Source organism: Haliotis rufescens, unplaced genomic scaffold, assembly GCF_023055435.1.
Source record: "Haliotis rufescens isolate VD_foot unplaced genomic scaffold, xgHalRufe1.0.p SCAF_10, whole genome shotgun sequence".
Lineage (NCBI taxonomy): Eukaryota > Metazoa > Mollusca > Gastropoda > Lepetellida > Haliotidae > Haliotis > Haliotis rufescens.
In genome coordinates this window covers 16,973,714-16,988,031 of record NW_025963780.1, presented here as the reverse complement: position 1 = coordinate 16,988,031, position 14,318 = coordinate 16,973,714, and the positions used below count along the sequence as shown (strand labels likewise).

The window sequence follows — 14,318 nt, the reverse complement described above, 5'->3', positions numbered from 1 at the left end:
AGATCCAATGCCGACTCAACGACGTACGCCCAAGGCCGACAACTGTAGCAGAACTGCGTGTAGCATTCCTGAGGATATGGGCCCATATCCCAATGGCCTTCATCAACAGCCTAGTCCACTCCATGTACAGGAGATGTGTGGCTGTAGTCAACACCAGTGGTGGCCACACCAGGTACAGATTTTGAACCCCCCAGCTGTGATGTTTTCTGGTGCCCCCCAAAATTCACAATTCGCATAAACATTCCCCAGACTGTTAATTTCATGTGGGTCAAACACTGACTTTCTCCGATGTCTTTACTTACATATATAAGCATTTGAAAATAAAGATATTTATATGATACATCCACATGACGTTTCTTTTGCCTTTCAGTGTACTATACAGTTTGAGCCAATGGCACTTTTCATTTTCCACTCCACGCCAACAAACCCAGAGCCCAGGCTTCTTTGTTCTTCTCAAGGTACGCGAAGCTCTAGCAGCACTGTGGAATAAAGTGTAAGGGTGGGATACATCATTGAGACATAACTGTACTGCTACTACACAGGACCCATATGAACACTGTCCATTGGATCACAACCTTTAGCTGTGCCATCACATATTTAGACAATATTTTTGCCAGTCCCAAGGACCATCAACAATTCATGTCCAAGTTATAGTTTGTTATATCTGTAATAATGACATATTCCCGATTTGATATTGTGTTTCTCTGACATGCTTTCACTAAATTTCATAAACTTCTAAAATTCTTTATAATATGTTCTTGGATCTCCCTATTCAGCTTCATCTGCAGCAACACCATGCAAGAGCTGCATCTGCTAACCTTCTGAACACTTTGAAGTCCCCTACAGGAAAATAGCTTCAAATACTCCTCTGCATAGGAGTTCTATTTCAATGATTGAAACATGATTGAAAACACAGCTGTCTTTGTTCTGCCACCATCATGAACTGCCCTCCCACCAAGAACAGAAATATTTAGTCTGACTTAAGAAATTCTAAACCAACAATATAAATCCATAAAATCAATTACATTGGGCAATCCACCCCTCCATGCTTTGTCCTTACTCAGCATATTATAGGCCCACAAAGTTATGCAAACTGTAATATGATTTTGTCAAAATCACTAGTCAAATACAACAAATATAAAGAGATTTTAAGCCTTAAGGCATGAAGAGCTAAGACGTGTCTTTCGTAATCCAAAAACTGCAGATTATCTACTCTGTGGAGGGGAATCAATTCCAAAGGGGAAACCCACAATGCATGTGTTGGCAGATGGAAGAGGGCCCCAAGGTGCCAATCAATGCCCTCGATGATGAAAGCGGAAATATGCTAGCGAAGTTCATAATGAAAAGTCTATATTTACTGTTAGTCACGATCAATCTACCACACAATGATCACAATAAGATCTTACGTCCCCATCTCGGGGATGAGAGGAGTTCCAACCAAATTTACATTTTTGTGGACAAGGAATGGCCGCAGGTTGTGTGTGCTACTTGTCTGACAGCTAGTAACAACTGTTGGATGAATAGGGTTCCCCCGAAAACAAGGTTTGTTCCCTTGGCACATCTGATGGTAAGATACCTCCTTTCTAAGCTTTCGGCAATCAAGGCAGAATCTGTGGATGGGCAATTCTGTCTCAAATGTACTCCTTTCATTCAGATTTAATTCACTTTCTAAACACCTTCACTACAACATGGACATGGCGGATGCGTCAAAATGAACCAGACTATTTCTCAAGTAATATATAGATTATCAGCAAGTTGGAAGGGGTCGGGAAATGAACTGGTAAATATTAAGTGTAGTACGTGTTGAAGAGCAAACATGCACTGAAAATGTCCATCATAAGAGCACTGTTTCCATATTGCTATCAAGTAAGTGAGTAAGTTAGGAAATGAACTTACTGAGTTTTCAATGTAGAGCTGGGTTATCTGTAAATTTAACCATGTCAAATTTAACATTTGAAATCTCACGCTTCCACAGATTTTGAAACCAATACCTATAACAGAAAGAAAGAACTTCTAAATGAACTTGTTCGCAGTAGTCCAGGACTCATCACAGTTTTATACTGCTACCCCACTGAGAAACCACACTTTTGCCCACTCAGACACAGTATCGTAACTCCTAGCATACCAGTCCTTGTTTTATCCCCTGAATACCCAACACCAGGCACAATCTGAGCTCCAAACTAGTGTGTCCACTAGCCCAAACTTGGCTCTTGGCCATAATTTTTCATACATTCTAGTGTGAGCATGTGGTCAATTATCAGCTGAGCTTACTTGACTGATCTGAATTTTACTAGACTCAGGCTTTTGGACCAGTGGCAAAAGTCACAGACTGTAGGCATGGCAACAAGAAGTCCAATCTTTGAACACAGCTGGAGATCAAACCACCGACCTTATTCAGCTCTCCCTGATATCATAAGGCCTTGTGATCAAATATATAAATTTTGTACAAAGAGAAATTATGAGTATATATACAGTCAACTCAATCTCAATCTCAATCTCAAACTCCTCAATTTTGAATGTCATTTCTCTCGAACCAAACCTTCATGTTTCCTCATGTAATTATCCCTAAATTTGAATATAAATTGAAGTGAAATGGGCTTTAACATCATGTTTGTAGGTTATTGCTCTAAAAGCAACGCGAGTGCTGCATGCAGCCAGACCTGTTTAATAGTGCTAGCCCCCTGAAATACAATGCTGTAGTTTGACAAGGATACCCTTCTACAAGTCACTCAGACACAGAACACTGATACCAAGGATACCCTTCTACAAGTCACTCAGACACAGAACACTGATACCAAGGCAACCAGACTTTGTTTCATATGCCCTCCCCCCCCTACCCCACCCCACCCCACCCCATGCTCTGTACCCCACAGTCTTCACCCACGCACCTCCTTCAATTACCAATCTTGGAGCCAAATTTAGTATCAAGAGCATTTTTTCCTTTACAATTGGAAAGTTATTATTTCAGTATTTTTTGTAAACCCCTGTTAATTTGATATTTTACTGCAAAATCATTGGATTGAATTTGAACCAACAAACTGAAAACAGCAGAATTAATTCAAATCTTTTTAAACATCCTTCAGAAACTTGTGTTTCATCAATACAATTCCTGATTATAATATTTCTTGTAGTTGCAGGTGTTATTAGATAGAGATGCAAAAGTTGAAGAAAGATCATGATTGCCACAAGTCAATATCAACCCCAAGTATGAAATAAAAGACATCAAGCCAAATTAGGCAGTAACAGTAGTTCAAGATTCTTGACAGCTGTCTAAGAAGCCATCATTTTGGTCACTAATGCAACTTAAATCTATGATTGGTGACCTAAATTTCTCTACTGCTAGCCACAGTAAACATAACTGGGGACAATATCTGGGTAAGATATGAACAGATAGCAATTGTTTACGAAGTCATGTTTGCAAGACCAATGTTGTGTACATAATTAATTATAGATGTTCCATATTATGATGTTAATTTATGTACAGCTAATTCAATAACACAGGGGCTTCATTAATAGCTCTGTTATTTTGCACTCTGTTGCATATTTACAATATGTAATGTAATGTACTGTCTATTACAACACATTGTTTGTTTGTTTGTTGCTTAACGCCGCACTCGGCAATATTCCAGCTATATAACGGCGGTCTGTAAATAATCGAGTTTGAACCAGACAATCCAGTGACTGATGTCATGAGCATGGATCCACGCAATTGGGATCGATGACATGCATCAACCAAGTCAGCAAGCCTGACCGCCCGATCTCGTTTGTCGCCTTTTACGACAAGTATTGTTGCCTTTAACGACAAGCATGGGTTGCTGAAGACCTATTTTACCCCGGATCTTCACAGGTCTATTACAACAGAATACTGAGAATACCAATCTTTAGACACACAATGAAGCCCCTGCCAACAGACGTCCCACCTTAAATTTGGCAAACACATGTCCCATCTTAGTTCCTCAGTCTGGCTCTGTGATTAGGAAAGGAATTTGTTTAGTTCAAGACTGTAAACTTGAAAAGGAAACAAGAACAGTTATGTGAGTGACCGAAACCATATAGTGAGAAACACAAGACATTTTCCTTGGCCTAATGCACTACTGGACTGAGAGAGCCTTGTGTGCACATGGACATGAACTGCTCAAACATGAGCTAGGAGGTTGTGTACAATTGACATCAAAAGTAAAATGCCACATCTATGCCACAAATTAAGCTGGAATATTGCTGAGCTCAGACTAAAACATGATATTAATGATATTTTCCTCACTGATTATTTGGTATTCATTTTTTACACTGATATTCCCTAATGATCTATAATTTAATCAGAGTCCACCAAATTTCATCTAATGAGGTGGAAATGAAATTGTTGGTCTTCTCTCATAAGCGCTTCTTAAACCAATATTTTGCAATTGAATTTTCTACAGAACTTAATTATATCTATATATTTTAAACACAATCATTGAATCGTTCACTCAAAAAACAAGAATTCTGTATGAAAAGAACAATTAAATCTATTTCTTCCAACAGCAGAAACAAAATCAAGGTAAAAATAGAATATGAACTAAAATATAAAACCATGGAAATATTGGAATATTGGAATTACAATAGCTTACCAAAATGTTAAGTGATTGAAAGTCTGCCTATTCTTCTAACTTCCGCTTACTGGAAGCAATCCTTGCTCTGTTGTGTACATTTTTATCACTGAATTCTTTAACAATCCTCATTGTCATGTTTTCACAAATGTCTGATATTATGCCAGTATATTATTTTCCTCTAAATCTTATTAAAATCTTTTGTCTTGATACAATACCTCTCTCACTTCATAGAACCCATCAGGTGATGTCAGCCTTTAAATATGATAAACATCTCACAAATGAAGTTAAATGGCCTGTTCCAAATGTAAATGAAAAAGGCTTCATATTATATTGTTGAGGATACTTTATACACCCTGTACTTTCTGAGTTATTTTTGTATCTTGTGGGAGGCATCTTTTATCAAAATCAGAATTTCCTGAAAAGGTAGAAAAGACTTGAAGTTGAATTGATCTAGAAAGTTGACATCTGATTGGCTAAAGAACCCACGCATCCTTTATTTAGATTGGGCAGTCAAGTTTGCTCAGGTATCTAAGGACCCCCTCAGATCTTCACGCAGAGAGGTACCATATCGGACTGAGAGATCTGATTTTAATAAGACCATATTTTTCATTTAAATGATGGGATCCAACATTTAAAACAATTTCCACAGAAGCAAATCTCTGTTTTTACACAGACCGTTGCCAAGTGACATGCTTGTGCGAGAAGGAAACATCAATTAAGACTCAAGTCAGTGGTTTAGTGACAGTTCACAATTGTATTACATTCCGATCACAGACATAAGGGAGCATTGTTTCCCAACACAGCATTATCACAACTGACAGTGTCAAACACTAATCTGGCATCATGTGACAAAACGACACTCAAAAAGTGTTGTTAATTTCATCTGTCAGTTTATCTGGGTGTCATTTGCATTCTAAACTTGGCATCTTTCCCATAAGAATCTTACAAAATGGAGACAAGACAAAAATGGAGGCTGGATTTTACACAAAGAAAAACAATGTAACGTAAGTGGACATAAGAGATTGAATATTGTTTTGGTGCAGAAAAGTATCCTATCATATTCAATTTTAATATTCTTGCTGTTACTGCTAATTTCCGAAGCTGAAAAAATAAAATGTCAAAACACAGAAAGCAATTGTCACAACTCATAAGAAAGAAAACAATTTCAAGAATTTAAATTACTTTTAATGTTTTATGTTTATCAAAAAAGAAACAATAGAATCATGTGAATTCAAAACTATATTATGAGATGACAATTTGAAAAAAATAAATGAAACATCATATGACTTATTCACAGTTAATTATATAACAAGTATAAATAAAACCAACAAATAATTAGCCATATATCATTCATTATAAGAATTTCATAACACTGACACATAGAAATCATTTGGGGGTGAGATGAAAGGTATCCTGTGGGCACTAGTGATAAATAAGCTCTGCAGTTTCATCTTCTGATGATGGATTTCAACTTTCCTGTACTCATGGGTTTCGCAGAGTTGTCGGTGGCGCCAAGTTGTATCCCTTGCTGTGTCAGGATCCGATGTCATGGGTTTGAAATCAAAGATTGCCCTGATTGTGTTGCTTGCAGGTCAACTACTGCCCTGTCAACTGGTTCCACCAGGGAAAGACACAGCCACTAGTTTGTTAGTCTGAGACTAGTAACAATCTTGACAGACTAGCTGTTTTTACCCCAAATCTAGTTATTTTACATAACCTCTAGTCTCAAATGACCTACCTATTAGTTGGATATGTACAATGGTGTCTATTCCTGAAAGTGGTGAACATTTACAACCTGCACATCTTCAGGCTTTATAAATCTGATTCTATTTAGGACTCTGCGAAGCAGTTCGAAATACAACTCCCAAGGAGCATCCTCTAAATACATTTTGTTACGAACATAATCACAGTGAAAGGCGGGAGAAGGAAACTGGGTGACAATGATTCCTTGTAAACTTCATCCTAATGGCCTGATTTACTCTACGTAGTTGCAGGGCTAAATGTAAGTATGCAACAAGACAAGACACATATTGGAGAGAGGGAGTGAGTGAGTGAGTTTGCTTTTACTCCGCTTTTAGCAATATTCCAGCAATATCATGGCGGGGGACACCAGAAATGGGCTTCAAACCTTGTACTCATGTCGGGAATCAAACCCCAAACGCTTAAACCACGAGGCTACCCGACCACCCCGAGTGAGGGAGTGAGTGAGTTGGGTTTAACACAACTTTGAAAAGTACTTGAGTTATATCGTGGAACGTCAGCTTGATGCTACAGTAATTCCCAATGTGAAGCATTCTTCACTCTCGTGCTGACAAAAGTTAGAAACATAATCTGTGTTTGGAATCACGGTCATAGTTTTCTGGCATGCCAAAGGGATGCAACTCTCCACAGCAAACTACTCATATAGCCTCCGGCGCATGGTGGAAACATGACACGTTGTTATTGTGATGGGCCTTCAATGCACAATGAAATTGCATCCATTAACAGCAGAACTGCATCTAAGATCTAGTACAACAGTTACAATGGAAAACTATAATTGGGTATCGCTATCAGATTGTGTTGGATTGTCCATGCATTCATCATAATAATGTCAAATTAATGTAAAAAATATGCAATGGAAAATCACTTTAATATTTCTAAAAATGTCACTTTTTTTCCAAATTAACCCATTGGTTTCTCAGGCCGAAAAATCCCTAGCTGCCACACACTTCAGAAAAACTCATGCTTGCTTGATTTCATGAGTCATGTGAGACATTTCAAGTCCCAACGCGCTTCTTTCAATAACCTGGGATATGGCTTGTCGGAATTTAATATCGGTGTTAACATTAAAGGGGGTCCCAGGATCCATTACTTCTCACCCGAAGTACCGGAACAAAAAAACATCCAGGACCAAACAAGACAACTTTCATCAGATCTGTTACGAGATGAGGAATAGAGACGTTTTGTTCTCGTGTGCCACAGGGCACTGACAAACATGTTGAGGCATGCCTGCATGCCCTTTGGAATGTGTGTGTGCCAACAACAAGAAATACTTTTATCAGATCTTCAAACTCTGTATGTCATTTCACCATGCGCAACATAACAGGCAGTTGTAACTGACAGAGTCTGCCCCCTTTCTTTTCATTCAGATTGACATCACCATGGTTAATTTCTGATTCAGAGTGAGTGAGTGAGTGAGTGAGGTTTTACGCCGCTTTTTAGCAATATTCCAGCAAAATAACAGCAGGAGACACCACAAATGGGCTTCACACATTGTACTCATGTCGGGAATCGAACCCGGGCCTTTGGCTTGACGAGCGAACGCTTTAGCCACTAGGCTACCCATCGCCCCTTCTGATTCAGAAACATGTTAATGGGATCATTTCCCATGCATTACTGATTTTTTCCCAGTTTACTTGTGCAAAAGTACATTTATCAATGGCTTTATAAATTAAACATCACAAAGTATATTAACAAACTGATTCTAGATGGGCCCTTCAGGCACCAAGAACTTATTGCAACTGTGCCACAGGCAATCTTCAATACATAAAACATGAAATAGTTCTTGAGACATGATGATGATGTGCTTGTAAACACATAGTGTTCATGAGTCCAGACAAAACAATACTTGTGTTTCGGGTTACAGGTGCCAAACAGATGTGTGGGTCTCAGGGTTTTACGCGACGCATCCAGTATGCACAAACATAGAGAATGGGCACGGGAAAAGGAATATACTGCACCGGAGTGCACCAACAGCGCATCAAGAGCAGAGATCGGTTTCTTTTATTTCATCCCTCAATCATGGCCATTGCTAACATGATCACTGATTCATTCTAGGTTCTAAAGTAATTATATACCACGTTATTTCTTTTACAGGACCCTCATATTGCCTGCAAGGACCCTTAAAATTTATTATTGGGGACCCCTACTTTTGTAATTGAAGGTATAACCCTGGTCTGTAGGTCCACTTGCTTTAAGTATTCAACAGAGAATGGGGATTTACCTCATTGTCAAATATGTAATAAATGTACGCATAAGGAAGCCATGTTATTTTTGTTAGCCAGTGTTAAACAAAACACAATGTAACCCCTACCACACTGCAGAAAATGCATATTGGTCAAAATCATATCTTACAAGATCAGCTACAAAGTAGTTCTACACCCATGAAAATCCGGGTTGGTATTGGTTTTCAGCAACCAATGCTTGTCATAAGAGACGAAGTCCAATGCTTGTTGCAGTGACTAACGGGATTGGATGGTCAGGCTCGCTGGCTTGGTTGATGCATGTCATCGTATCCCAATTGCATAGGTCAGTGCTCATGATGTCAATCACTGGATTGTCTGGAAGAGCGTGGATTAATTACAGACCGCCGTCACATAGCTGTAATGAACATTACAAGACTGAACTGCAGAGCAAGAGTCATCAGGAGATGACATATCTCCCAGCTCTGGTGCAATTCGGAAATGGAGTATGGCTACTCATACCCAACTTTTAGTTCATTGCTATTGGACACCTTCAGTTCAGTGAAGAAAAACATATTGCTGTTCAGTATTTTTCAATATTCCGAACATCAAAAGGCACCAGTTCACCACTTGACTGATCTGTAGAGCAAGTTTCATCCAGAAATATTCAACAGTTTGGGGGTTCTACTCCGGAAACAAACACTACCCTTATTTTCAGTAAAGTCCAACTTGTCATCATTAAAACATATAAAAATTTAAAAAATATGAATCCCAAAACATCAAAAGGCACGAGTTCACCATTAGACTGATCTGTATAGCAAGTTTCATCTAGAAATATTCAGCGGTTTGGAGTTCTTCTGCAGAAACGAGAACTAACCCTATTTTCAGTATGTATAAGTCCAACTTGTCCTCATGAAAAGAAATATTTTTTAAAATAACAGGGGGATAACAATTTCAAGCACTGCCTGTTTTCTGTCCGTTCAGAAGTTTGTTTGAACATTAAAAACATTTGCTTATTGTTTGAGGAATCAGTTTCTCACAGGGCAATATTTTATGGTGTTGCACCAATAATAATGGATGGAATTCTAATCATCCGACAGCCATAAAATCTGACCGCCATCCTGTCTCTCAACCTTTGACCATTTGAAATCTCAATGTTTTCTGGTAGGCAAGATACAGCATAGCTGTACATTCAATAAGATTACTTGGAAAATGTGCTATTTTGCAAGGAACATAAAGTCAGCGATAACGTGGAGCCTACCTTCATCAAAGTAAAGATATTATTGGGGCCAATACTTTACATGCTTTAAGATCACTCCAACATTTCTTCAAATGCCTTTTAATCAAAAACATCAAACGATATAAAGCTATCCTAAAAAACAGTTGGTTTTTTTTTGTCTGCATTCCAAAGAGAAAACAATACAGATCATAAATGCATCAATCGTTCGTACAAAGTATCCCCATGCTCAAAGCCTACAGTGATACCCAACTTAAGCGCTGAACCAACAAAGATACCTAAGGAACGATCCTGAAGGACCATATTTCCTCTAATACATGCCCCTCATTCACGTGTTTGATGAAGCAACTTCTTTCCATAAGGACTGACTATTCATTTCTGAGTGGGAATAATTTACTTTCTGTTTTAGTGGCCCACAGGAATTCTTCATAGCTGTATGCCAATAAAAATAATTACTATCTCCAAAATACCTGTGTTGGGTTCAGAATGAAGCCATGGGGTCTTTTACACACAAAATTCCCTAATAACGCAAAAAATAAACACCACCAAGCCCAAAGAGTCTAACATAATATCCAAAGGCAAACTTTTTTTTTTAATTGACTTTAATTCAACAGTTTCCTTTGTCAAATTCGGAAGTAAACACTGTTTAGTGATTGGATGAGGTGTGTGTGTGTGTGTGTGTGTGTGTGTGTGTGTGTGTGTGTGTGAATTTTTATCATTTATCGTAACTTCAGAAGCCTTCAGTTAGCATTCAGTAATTATAGGTTTAACCATGAACTGACCACTGCTGTGTAAAACAGGTTCTGATAGGCTGGTTCAATTACTAGGTCCATTTGGCTTTATGCTTTCATATTTCGGTCTCGTTTCCCTGTTGCATGTGGCCATCAGCTTGTCATGGAATCTGAGAAAGCAGACATGGGCCCAAGTTTATTTAATTGTTAGTGTGTCCACTGGTATGGTGTGTCCCCAAGGTTCATCAAATGTCCCTAATTCTTAGAAAGGTAGGGGTCATTGGGACCCACTTTTCCTGTTCTGAAATGAGCACTGAAAAATATGTATGCTTTCTTTGATGAAAAGTAAATTTTGAATAATAGTTCAAAATATTAAAGACTCGAGGGTGCGACCATCTTATCTTCCAAAAGCCATTCCATTTTTTTTTATCTGGAATCGTCATTCAAGTTCTCTTTCAATTAAAAAGTATATATATTTGGAGGAAAGTGATAAAAGTTTGCTACATAGATTTAAAAAAATAATTCATTATTTGTAGCCAATCAGAGAGCTAGACGTGTGCAGTGCACATTGCCAGGTACACCTTTCTTACCACACTGACAAAACTGATATTATGATGAGTGAGCAAGTTTGGTTTTATGCCGCTTCTAGCAATATTCCAGCAATAATCAAACAGGGGACACCAGACTTATGGTTCACACATTGTCCCCATGTGGGGAACCAAACCCGGGTGGGTTTTCAGCATGAACAGCAAACACTTAACCACCAGAACCCTCCACCAGGCTACCCCACCGTCCGATATCACAATGAACGGATGAAGGGATATAGTAACGGCATCTATATTTGAGTTTTACTACAAACAGGCTTCACTCTTACACTTTGTTTTGCGACCCCGATGTATCGATGTTTCGGCGCTAAAAGGGGAACGGGCGTCTGTTGGAGGAAATACGGTATCAGCAGACCTCTTACATTCAGTTTTTCCAGACAATCTTACGAGCATTCGCGTCGGGAAACGTCTATGATGTAATCCTCGGTGTGTGACAATGCATGCTGGGTAGTCATAAGTCAGAAGTGGCTGCTCTAATAAGACCGAGGGGGCGTACGAGATATTAGTACATAAGTTATCGTGTGATTAGGATGTAACACTGCGAGATCATCCAGATTTGAAGGGCGTTTCCTCCCATCCAGACGGGTTATGGATCTGCGACTGACAGTCGTGATATTTAACTGACGATTCACATTGACACGAAAAATGACCAAGCTAACGTACATAAATAGAAATTACCTTATCAATAAATACAGTTGACAGCTCTGTCGATGAATAACACGTGTCTCGAAACAACAGCAAAACCACGCGCCATTAGAACTCTTCCGGTGAAGTGCATTTTTGATACCCGTTATAGAATATCCGCCCAAGAATTCCACACAGGCCCTTTAATAGAAGAGACCATAACTTATTGGAAGAGCAGATATTTGGAATTCAGAAAATAGTATTTTGTTGTGCATCAGCATGAATATTTATGTATCAACTATCTTTAAGGTTTTTAATGTATATAGAACTCTGATTTCACATGTCAGTATAGTAATCACTCAAGTGCCATTGTCTTTCATTCCAAATAAGCTAAAATACGTTTTCGTCTCACCAAGTTATTTCGTCCAGTGAGGTTTCGTTTTATAATCAAAAGCAGACAAACCGATGGTTGAACGCATGAGCAACGATCCACCTCCGTCTGTTCCACAGTTAATCAAACAGTTCTTCACCAGGGTAACGTTGCACAAGGTGAGACGTTCTTGCCGATGCCGACAGTCAAGCGGATAGACATGATGTTAGACACATTATTTAAATTAAGAATTGGCTTCAATATTCATTGCGCCATAAGAAGAATTCTTCAGGTCTCTATACACGCAAAAGAAATTCGGAGCCAATTGTAAACTAAGGTAATGTGTTTGTCATGCTGTCTGTCTGCATGACTGTTTGCATAATATCTTCGCATGCTGCTTGTGAACATGAATTGTTTAAGTTCAACCATGATACGAAATTAGGGACATCGAGCCACGTAATAATACAATACAAACTCCATCAATTCTATTATCAGAACCGCCTCTGTGGTCTAGTAGTAGAGCGTCTGCCCGGAGAGCGAAAGGTCGGGTGTTCGATCCCCGGCTGCGTCATACCAAAAGACGTTTAAAGTTACCCTGCCTGACGCCTGGCATAAGGGTCCAAAACAAGGGCTGTTAGGCACGGAGTCAGTATACTGTGTCTGAGTGGGGTATTCATGTTCAACTGCGGCATGGTATCTTAGTGGGCTAGCACTATACAATCGGCGTAAGTTCGGAGTATAACAAGCAGCCACACACACACTTACGAGTACACACACTCATGTACGTCGCTAGGTAAGTGCATACAATAATCTTGAACGCGACGTTAAACCCCATTTCAGGTTGGGACAAATTATTTTTTTAGGTTTATGGAAACATGAACGCAATGCTTGGTTAGCCCGTCAAATGCCATGGAATTATTTGCAATTTATTCACGAATGACTGAGTGAGTTATACTTTTCAAGAATGGATTATATGCATGGATTGAGAATAGGTCCCCAGCAACCCCTAACCTTGTTAGGAGGGCACGGATGGCCAAGTCGTCTTAGGCGCCTCAATTCACTGTGCGGAGTTGCGACCCTTGGGCATGCCAGAAACCTATGACTGTGGGTTTGCATACCGGTTCGCCCCGATTATATTTCTAGGTTTGTCAGCACCATACCCGTGCTCTGGGGTTTCACCAAAGTGGTCAACGTTTGAGACCTGCATCACTTCGGGCTTTCCTCCCACATTGAGATGACACGCCGTGATCTAATTGGAATACTGTTAAACGCGGCGTTAAACCCAACTCACTCACTGATTGACTAAATTGTATCGGGTGACGTGTCGTCGATCTTATATTCAGTCACTGGTTTGCCTGGTCCAGACCCGATCTTTCCATGCCCCTGTGATATGGCTGCAACATCCTCGACAATCCAGTGTGTTAAAATCCATTCTTGTATAATATATACCATGGGGCCATACACCACCATGGCTTCGTTTTCAACCCGATTCAAAAGGCACGACGCAAAAATAACTGCCCAGTCAAACTACTGTCATGAGCGAGGGAAATTGTGCTAGGTTTGAGAAAGGAGCGATGGAGACTTCCGAAACGATGCTTTGGTTGCGAAATGGTCCTTGGACAAACGAGGATGTTGACTGCGGTGTTAAAGAATATTTCCTCAACCAATACAGGAATTAGTGGTGACTGTTTTATGGATCGAACCTCCAACAATACATGAACGCACGAATGGACACTTTGTTAACGAAAAAATCATCAAACAAAAGTCGGTGTTACCAAGAGGCACGCGTTATTAAAGAGATGAATTTTCAAAGAAAAGAGATAACTCATTTTTCTGTTAATTATAGAAGGGTTTGCTTTCTGTTATTTGAGCATGCTTGCAATGATAGCACTATGACGTCAAAGCGCCATTGGCAGAGTGTTATATGTTTAATCATGTAAAGATAATACATTTAATGTCCTTTTCCGCCCCTTGATCTGTTAAAGCAGCAATATTTTTGCACGGAAACCTATATGGGCAAACGCCAAAGGCACAGGATAAAATTTCTGAAACGCTCTCTTGTGATATTTATGTGTAAGATCGGTTAAGTCATGTTCTTCATAACCTTCAATTCGTACTGAAGATGCCCATGGGATTTCGACCTTAGTCTTTACTGTTTTACGTCAGCTGCAGATTGCGCATGCAGTGGAGACACGTGTTTAGTGTCGTATATACTCTACCG

At 39.3% G+C, this 14,318-nt stretch overlaps 1 protein-coding gene across 1 annotated transcript in view; it reads right to left on the bottom strand.

Annotated features, from left to right (window-relative positions):
- LOC124110710 (zinc finger CCCH domain-containing protein 10-like) overlaps positions 1-11,874 on the bottom strand; it is a 332,500-nt gene extending 320,626 nt beyond the window's left edge. The window contains exon 1 of the mRNA XM_048387524.1: positions 11,782-11,874. The gene's annotated coding sequence lies outside the window, so the exon portion shown is untranslated. The remainder of the gene's footprint in view (positions 1-11,781) is intronic.
- Between the last annotated feature and the right edge of the window lie 2,444 nt (positions 11,875-14,318).